The sequence below is a fragment of the Oncorhynchus nerka genome, linkage group LG26 (genome assembly GCF_034236695.1).
Source record: "Oncorhynchus nerka isolate Pitt River linkage group LG26, Oner_Uvic_2.0, whole genome shotgun sequence".
Classification (NCBI taxonomy): domain Eukaryota; kingdom Metazoa; phylum Chordata; class Actinopteri; order Salmoniformes; family Salmonidae; genus Oncorhynchus; species Oncorhynchus nerka.
This window is the reverse complement of record NC_088421.1, coordinates 45,035,552-45,045,551: the sequence shown is the minus strand read 5'-3', so window position 1 is coordinate 45,045,551 and position 10,000 is coordinate 45,035,552. Positions and strand designations below refer to the sequence as shown.

Below are 10,000 nucleotides of genomic sequence, written 5' to 3'. Positions count from 1 at the left end.
TCAGTGAGCACAGCCTTGCCATTGAGAAGGGTAGACACAGGAAAACCTGGATCCCTGTAGAGGGGAGCCAATAAAGCACCCTGTTTGGGGCGGCAGGGTAGCCTAGTGGTTAGAGTGTAGGACTAGCAACCGGAAGGTTGCAAGTTCATATCCCCGAGCTGACAAGATACAAATCTGTCATTCTGCCCCTGAACAGGCAATTGACACTGTTCCTAGGCTGTCATTGAAAAAAAAATGTTCTTAACTGACTTGCCTAGTTAAATAAAGGTAACATTACAATTTAAAGGGAAGGCTGTGCAACCACTGTTCCACTGCACAACAGCAGAACCTGAGACGGAGCAGCATTTCCTGACAGAATGTAAAAAATATTAAACAATTAGAACATTTCTAATTTCCCCAAATATGAAACCCTTATTCAAGGTTTCAAAGACAGAAGGACGATAAGAGAAAAGACCTCTCACCTGTCCTGTTGGGTGAGGATGCAGAGAGCTGTGGGTTGGCAGCACCTCTCACCATAAGATGAGGGACAGTGTCTGACAGACCAATCAACCTGTCCTGTTGGGTGAGGATGCAGAGATAAGGTGAACGCACCAATTTGTAAGTCGCTCTGGATAAGAGCGTCTGCTAAATGACTTAAATGTAAATGTAATGTAAATGGTTGGCAGCACCTCTCGCCCTAAGATGAGGGACAGTGTCTGACAGACCAATCAACCTGCATGCTTATTGCTCAATGTATGGATATTTTGACCCTTGGTTATTGTTGTTACTGTTGTCCCGTTGACAATTTTGATTATTATTATTTTAATATTGTAAATATCCAAAGTAAGCTTTGGCAATATGTACATTGTTACCTCATGCCAATAAAGCAAATTGTATTGAGAGAGAGAGAGAAAGAGGGAAAGAGGGAAAGAGAGAGAGAGGGAAAGAGAGAGAAAGAGAGAAAGAGAGAGAGAGAAAGAGAGAAAGAGAGAGACAGACAGACAGAGAGAGATTCTTGAAGGACGATAAGAGAAGAGAGCAGGATACTGCTGGAGGGCTCCTCTCTGGCTCTACCACGAGGGTGACAGCCAACTCACTTATGGTACACTGTCTCTTTCTCTCTATCTCCATATCTCTCTCTCTATATATATATATATATATATATATATATAGTATTTCCCTAAGATTACACAGATCCACAAAGAATTAGAAAACAAACAAGATTTTGATAAACTCCCATATCTACTGGGTGAAATACCACAGTGTGACATCACAGCGGCAAGATTTGTTGCCACAAGGAAAGGGAAACCAGTGAATAACAAACACCATTGTAAATACAACACATATTTATGCTTATTTATTTTCCCTTTTGTACGTTAACAATTTGTACATCGTTACAACACTGTATATATATATATATATATATATATATATATATATATATACATAATATGACATTTGAAATGTCTTTATTCTTTTGGAACTTCTGTGAGTGTAATGTTTACTGTTCAGTTTTATTGTTCATTTCACTTCTGTTTATTATCTACTTCACTTGCTTTGACAATGTTAACATATGTTTCCCATGCCAATAAAGCCCCTTGAATTGAATTGATAGAGAGAGTGAGAGAGAGAGAGAGAGAGATAGAGAGAGATATGGAGATAGAGAGAAAGAGACAGTGTACCATAAGTGAGTTGGCTGTCATCCTCGTGGCAGAGCCAGAGAGGAGCCCTCCAGCAGTATCCTGCTCTCTTCTCTTATCGTCCTTCTGGAATCTCTCTCTGTTTCTCCTCTGTCTCTGTCTCTCCTCTCTCTGTCTCTCTCCCCTCTCTCGAAAGCTGACAGCCTATTGTACAGCGCAAGCTATTCTTAGTCCCGCTAGGTCCTGACTGACACGCAGACCAGAGGGATTCCTCTGATTCTCTCTCTCTCTCTCTCTCTCTCTCTCTCTCTCTCTCACAAAACATTTTAACACAGACAGTGTCAAACTAACACTTTCGAAGTGTTGATAAACTAACAAACTAACAAACTAACCCCCCAGAGTGTTGTAAACTAACCCCCAGAGTGTTGGTAAACTAAACCCCCCAGAGTGTTGGTAAACTAACCCCCAGAGTGTTGATAAACTAACCCCCAGAGTGTTGATAAACTAACCCAGATCCCCCAGAGTGTTGATAAACTAACCCCCAGAGTGTTGATAAACTAACCCCCAGAATGTTAACCCCCAGAGTGTTGATAAACTAACCCCCCAGAGTGTTGGTAAACTAACCCCCAGAGTGTTGATAAACTAACATCCCCAGAGTGTTGATAAATCCCCCTAACATAACCCCCCAGAGTGTTGATAAACTAACACCCCCCCCCCCCAGAGTGTTGGTAAACTAACCCCCCCAGAGTGTTGATAAACTAACCCCCCAGAGTGTTGATAAACTAACCCCCCCCCCAGAGTGTTGATAAACTAACCCCCAGAGTGTTGGTAAACTAGCCCCCAGAGTGTTGATAAACTAACCCCCCAGAGTGTTGATAAACTAACCCCCAGAGTGTTGATAAACTAACCCCCACCCCCCAGAGTGTTGATAAACTAACCCCCCCCCAGAGTGTTGATAAACTAACCCCCCAGAGTGTTGGTAAACCCCCCCCCAGAGTGTTGATAAACTAACCCCCAGAGTGTTGATAAACTAAACCCCCAGAGTGTTGGTAAACTAACCCCCCCCCAGAGTGTTGTAAACTAACCCCCCAGAGTGTTGATAAACTAACATCCCCCAGAGTGTTGGTAAACCAGAACCCCCAGAGTGTGTAAACTAACCCCCCAGAGTGTTGATAAACTAACCCCCCAGAGTGTTGATAAACTAAACTAACCCCCCAGAGTGTTGATAAACTAACATCCCCCCCAGAGTGTTGATAAACTAACCCCCCCAGAGTGTTGATAAACTAACATCCCCCAGTGTTGTAAACTAACCCCCCAGAGTGTTGATAAACTAACCCCCCCCAGAGTGTTGATAAACTAACCCCCCAGAGTGTTGTAAACTAACCCCCAGAGTGTTATAAACTAACCCCCCCAGAGTGTTGATAAACTAACCCCCAGAGTGTTGATAAACTAACCCCCCAGTGTTGATAAACTAACATCCCCAGAGTGTTGATAAACTAACCCCTAAACTAAACCCCCAGAGTGTTGATAAACTAACCCCCAGAGTGTTGATAAACTAACCCCCAGAGTGTTGATAAACTAACCCCCAGAGTGTTGGTAAACTAACCCCCCAGAGTGTTGTAACCCCCCCAGAGTGTTGGTAAACTAACCCCCCCCAGAGTGTTGATAAACTAAGAGTGTTGATAAACTAACCCCCCCCCCAGAGTGTTGATAAACTAACCCCCAGAGTGTTAAACTAACCCCCCCAACCCCCAGTGTTGATAAACTAACCCCCAGAGTGTTGATAAACTAACCCCCCCAGAGTGTTGATAAACTAACCCTAACCCCCCAGAGTGTGTTGTGTTAAACTAACCCCCCCAGAGTGTTGATAAACTAACCCCCCAGAGTGTTGATAAACTAACACCCCCCCCAGAGTGTTGATAAACTAACCCCCAGAGTGTTGGTAAACTAACATCCCCAGAGTGTTGATAAACTAACCCCCAGAGTGTTGATAAACTAACCCCCAGAGTGTTAACCCCCAGAGTGTTGATAAACTAACCCCCAGAGTGTTGATAAACTAACCCCCCCAGACTAACCCCCAGAGTGTTGATAAACTAGTGTTGATAAACTAACCCCCCCCCAGAGTGTTGATAAACTAACCCCCAGAGTGTTGATAAACTAACCCCCAGAGTGTGTTAACCCCCCAGAGTGTTAAACTAACCCCCAGAGTGTTGATAAACTAACCCCCAGAGTGTTGATAAACTAACACCCCCAGAGTGTTGATAAACTAACCCCCAGAGTGTTGATAAACTAACCCCCCAGAGTGTTGATAAACTAACCCCCAGAGTGTTGGTAAACTAACCCCCAGAGTGTTGATAAACTAACCCCCAGAGTGTTGGTCCCTAACACCATGGAGTGTTGATAAATTCCCCACCCCCAAATGAACACTTAACCCCCCAGAGTCCATGATAACCCCCATGTGTTTTATAACCCCCCCAGAGTGTTGTTCCACTAACATCCCCCCCAGAGTGTTGATAAACTAACCCCCCCAGAGTGTTGATAAACTACCCCCAGAGTGTTGTATAGAGTGTCCATGATAACATGGCCCCAGAGTGTTATAAAGTAACCCCCAGAGTGTTATAAAGTAACCATCCCCATGATAACAGAGTGTTGGTAAACTAACCCCCAGAGTGTTTAAACTAACCCCCAGAGTGTTGATAAACTAACCCCCCAGAGTGTTGTAAACCAGTATAGAGTCCAGAGTGTTGATAACACCCCCCAGAGTGTTGATAAACTAACCCCCCAGAGATAAAGTACCAGAGTGTTACAGAGTCCATGATAACATGGTGTTTATACACAGAGTGTTGATAAACTAACCAGTATAAACTAGAGTCCATGATAACATGGTGTTTATACACAGAGTGTTGTACCAGTACAGAGTCCATGTTGATAAAGTACCCAGAGTGGGTAAAATTAACCCCCCCAGAGTGAGTAGATAGTGTGATATATAGGTAGGGATGAAGTGACTAGACAACAGGATAGATAATAAACAGTAGCAGCAGTGTATGTGATGAGTCTAAAGTGTTGGTGCAGAAAGTGGTTAATGCAGACAGTTAAATAGTTAACCATATAACTACCCTGACTAACTAATTAACAGTCCTAGTGGCTTGGGGTAGAAGCTGTTCAGTGTCCTGTTGGTTCCAGACTTGGTGCATTGGCACCAGAGTGTTGGTAAACTAACCCCCCAGAGTGTTGGTAGCAGAGTGTTGAAAACAATCTATGACTTGGGTGATAAAGTGGAGTTTTTAGTGGGCCTGCCTCTGACACCGCCTGGTATACCCCCCAGGTCCTGGATGGCAGTGGGAGCTCGGCCCCAGTGATGTACTGGACCAGAGTGTTGATAAACTACATCCCCCAGAGTGTTGGTAAACTAACCCCCCCAGAGTGTTTAAACGGTCAGATGTCAAGCAGTTGCCATACCAGGCGGTGATGCAGCCAGTCAGGATGCTCTCGATGTTGCAACTGTAGAACCTTTTGAGGGTCTGAGGACCCATGCCAAATCCTTTCAGTCTCCTGAGGGGGAAGAGGCGTCGTCGTACCCTCTTCACGACTGTGTTGGTGTGTTTGAACCGTGATAGATCCTTAGTGATGTGGTCACTGAGGAACTTGAAACTAACCCCCAGAGCTCGACTACAGCCCCATGTTGTAAATAACCCCCCCCAGAGTGGGCGTGCCAGCCATCTATGTAACCCCCCAGGTGGCGTGGTTTAGCCTTCCATTTCCTGTAGTCCACAATCAGCTCCTTTGTCTTATTGACGTTGAGGAAGAGGTTGTTGTCCTGGCACCACGGTGTAAAGCCTTATTTGCATATGTATTTCCCAAGGGGCCTTTCAGGTGTATGTTAGAGGTACCAGGCCTCCCATGACTGTGTTTGCTAGTGACAGAGACGTGAGTGTTGCATTCAAATGGCTTTAAGTCCTGTAGCCTTCACCAAGTGAGTGGCTAAGTTAATATTTTATAATAACAATTCAATAATTTATGACAATACATGACTTTGTTTGACATCACCATACAGCCTAGTTTTGTCCTAACACACAGTGGTCTGAAACTCCTACTTTGCAGGCCACAACGGAAAGTCTCATGACGCTGGTTTGCAAAGTGTTATTTAACTCCTATTGTAATCCAGCCAGAGGATTGCCAACACTTGGAACTGTTAATCACCCGCCATCCAGGACCTCTATACCAGGCGGTGTCAGAGACGGTGTCAGAGGCAGGCCCTAAAAACTCCAGTCACCCAAGTAAGTCATAGATTGTTCTCTCTGCTACCACACGGCAAGCGGTACCAATGTACCAAGTCTGGAACCAACAGGACAGTGAACAACTTCTACACTGACTGGCAATGTGGGGAAGATAAACACTGGTATAGAGCCTCCCTTAATTAACCACTGTACCTGAGGTAACCGTGTCAATGACACCCACTTCCAGATTGGATTAGGTTAGACAAATGTGTTCTTTATCTCTGTGTAGTATAAGATCCATTAATCAATCAATGTGCAGAAACATAGATATTAAAACAAACTAGTATCAACAACAACAAAAAAGTTGCAACAAGGCATCCTGGGAAATATGCTAACGAGGCCCCTCCCATATATTTTTTTCATTGTGAGAAAGTTAACAGAAATGACCTCAACGCGGTCGTTTAACAACAGCACCACGTGGTGTTGATTCCACTGGGAGTTAAATAACATTTAGTTTATTCACTGAGGGGGTGTTGATTCCACTGGGAGTTAAATAACATTTAGTTTATTCTGGTTTGCAAAGTGGTGTTGATTCCACTGGGATTTAAATAACATTTAGTTTATTCACGGTGCAGGGGGTGTTGATTCCACTGGGATTTAAATAACATTTAGTTTATTCACGGCAGTGGGGGTGTCTGATTCCACTGGGATTTAAATAACATTTAGTTTATTCACGGCAGGACACCCACGTCCAGTTGATTCCACTGTTCTTTTTAAATAACATTTAGTTTATTCATCAATGTGCAGTTGATTCCAAAACAAAGTTAAATAACATTTAGTTTATTCAAGGCAGGGGGTGAAATTGATTCCACTGGGATTTAAATAACATTTAGTTTATTCAGGGGGTGTTGATTCCACTGGGATTTAAATAACATTTAGTTTATTCACTGCAGGGGTGTTGATTCCACTGGGAGTTAAATAACATTTAGTTTATTCACTGCAGGGGGTGTAGATTCCACTGGGAGTTAAATAACATTTAGTTTATTCACGACAGGGGGTGTAGATTCCACTGGGATTTAAATAACACTTAGTTTATTCACGGCAGGGGGTGTAGATTTCAATCCCACTGGTGTTAACCCCATTAGAATCAACACTCAGATATAACCGCCTTTTGCTTTGCGCACACACACCAAAATGCACACACACACACACACACAAACACACACACACACACACACACACACACACACACACACATGAATGCACACACACACACACTAACTGACCATGACGTCTACATTTAGGGCATCCAGGAGGATCAGCCCATCACCTCAGCTTCACCCTGCTACACAGACGGAGCTATGAAACCAGATGAAACCTTAGATAAAGAGAGAGAGAGAGAAGACAGTCTACTAGATTAGATGGAGAGAGTCTACTTCTCTTAGACACAGAGAAATACATAGATAGAGATATATAGAGAGAGAGACAGTCTACTACTATTAGAGGGACAGTCTACTACTCTTAAATAGAGAGAGAGACAGTCTACTACTCTTAAATAGAAATATAGTGAGAGAGACAGTCTACTACTATTAGATGGGAGAGAGTCTACTTCTCTTAGATAGAGTTTTAGACAGTAGATATATACTACTCTTAGATAGAGATATATAGGGAGACAGGGCATTCTACTACTCTTAGATAGAGACAGTCTACTACTCTTAGATAGAGATAGAGAGGCATTCTACTACTCTTAGACACAGAGACAGTCTGCTACTCTTAGATATATATATAGAGAGAGAGGCCTTCTACTACTCTTAGATAGAGAGATAGAGAGACAGAGAGATAGAAAGACAGTCTACTACTCTTAGATATAGAGATATAGCTTTGGCAATGTTAACACATGTTTCCCATGCCAATAAAGCCCTTGAATTGAATTTAATTTATATAGAGAGAGGCATTCTACTACTCTTAGATACAGAGACAGTCTACTACTCATAGATAGATAGATAGATAGATAGATAGATAGATAGATAGATAGATAGATAGATAGATAGATAGATAGATAGATAGATAGACAGAGTCTACTACTCTTAGATATAGAGATATAGAGAGAGGCCTTCTACTACTCTTAGATAGAGAGACAGTCTACTACTCTTAGATAGACAGATACAGAGACAGTCTACTACTACTCATAGATAGATAGATAGATAGATAGATAGATGTTTAGATAGATAGATAGATAGATAGATAGATAGATAGATAGATAGATCATAGATAGATAGATAGATAGATAGATAGATAGATAGATAGACAGATAGTCTACTACTCTTAGATAGATAGATAGATATAGATAGAGAGGCATTCTACTACTCTTAGATAGAGAGATATAGAGAGAGGCATTCTACTACTCTTAGATACAGAGACAGTCTACTACTCATAGATAGAGACAGTCTACTATATAGAGAGAGAGCATTCTACTACTCTTAGATACAGAGACAGTCTACTACTCATAGATAGACAGAGAGATATAGAGAGAGGCAGTCTACTACTCTTAGATACAGAGACAGTCTACTACTCATAGATAGATAGATAGATAGATAGAGATAGATAGATAGATAGATAGATAGATAGATAGATAGACAGATAGATAGACAGACAGACAGACAGACAGACAGACAGACAGATAGACAGACAGACAGACAGACAGACAGACAGACAGACAGACAGACAGACAGACAGACAGACAGACAGACAGACAGACAGACAGATTCAGATAGATAGACAGAGATAGACTCATAGATAGATAGATACAGAGACAGTCTACTACTCTTAGATAGAGAGATATAGAGAGAGGCATTCTACTACTCTTAGATAGAGATATATAGAGATAGGCATTCTACTACTCTTAGATAAAGAGACAGTCTACTACTGTTCTCCTCTCTCCTAAAATCAATCTTCTACTTCACCCCTCTCTTGTATTGCAGTCAGTGTCCTGCTAAAGGCCTGTTCAAACCTTTCATTTAGCCACATTGTTTCCCTCTTATTGATGGTCAACATGTGATGCTTGATTGTACAAGGTACACAGTACCCAATAACCACTACATGTGATGCTTGATTGTACAGGGTACACAGTACCCAATAACCACCACATGTGATGCTTGATTGTACAAGGTACACAGTACCCAATAACCACTACAAGTGACTAGAAATGAAAGATAAGACAAATGTGATAAGATTGAAGATACCAGTTATGATGATGACGATGATGTCTGTTGAACAACTTAGATGAAGACGAATTTGACCCATCCACATTCTAACCTGATCACACTGTCCCCCTGTCCCACTCATCCCATCTCTCTTTCCTGCCCAAGTGACGGTAAACCTTAAGGCCAGTAATATCACAGTGGGGATTTCTCCCTCTTGTCAAGCGGATCTCTGCTCTCCACCAAACTGTCCCCCCCTCCTGCTTTCTGTTCTTCCTGAGAACACTCAGAACTTAAAAAAAAAAAAAGTGTTTCACCATGCTTCTACACCTGCATTGCTTGCTGTTTGGGGTTTTAGGCTGGGTTTCTGTACAGCACTGAGATATCAGCTGATGTACGAAGGGCTTTATAAATACATTTAATTTGATTTTGATTTGTTTACAAGAACTCAAATCAAACTTTATTCAACGTGCATTCAACATGTTACAACTTTTTTTTTTTTATATTAATAGTAGAATATGCAGAAATAGCTGCACTATTTCCTGGTTGCTAGAATTCGAATAGTTCGCCTAATTTCAGTTTATGTGACACAACAAGCAATGTAGAGAGAATCATTTTACCTTCTAAATCGCAACCTGAAATATATTTTCCATAACCAAAAATATTGTATTTTCAGCTGTTTGAAGCTGTGGTGTACAAAAACCATTCAGGTAGAATTACTGCAGGTTCCTTTAGTAACCATCACCAACCTGGTAACTACCCATCTGACTGGCTGTGTCCCGTAACCATCACCAACCTGGTAACCATCACCAACCTGGTAACTACCCATCTGACTGGCTGTGTCCTGTAGTAACCATCACCAACCTGGTAACTACCCATCTGACTGGCTGTGTCCTGTAGTAACCATCACCAACCTGGTAACTACCCATCTGACTGGCTGTGTCCCGTAGTAACCATCACCAAC

General features: G+C 42.1%; 1 protein-coding gene across 2 annotated transcripts in view; it reads right to left on the bottom strand.

Annotated features, from left to right (window-relative positions):
* Positions 1-10,000, bottom strand: part of gcgra (glucagon receptor a) — a 224,410-nt gene that overhangs the window by 196,055 nt on the left and 18,355 nt on the right. Inside the window, exon 2 of one of the 2 annotated variants that reach the window (XM_065010816.1) lies at positions 462-555. The exons of the other annotated variant lie outside the window; for it this stretch is intronic. The gene's annotated coding sequence lies outside the window, so the exon portion shown is untranslated. The remainder of the gene's footprint in view (positions 1-461; positions 556-10,000) is intronic. 2 annotated transcript variants of the gene reach the window in all.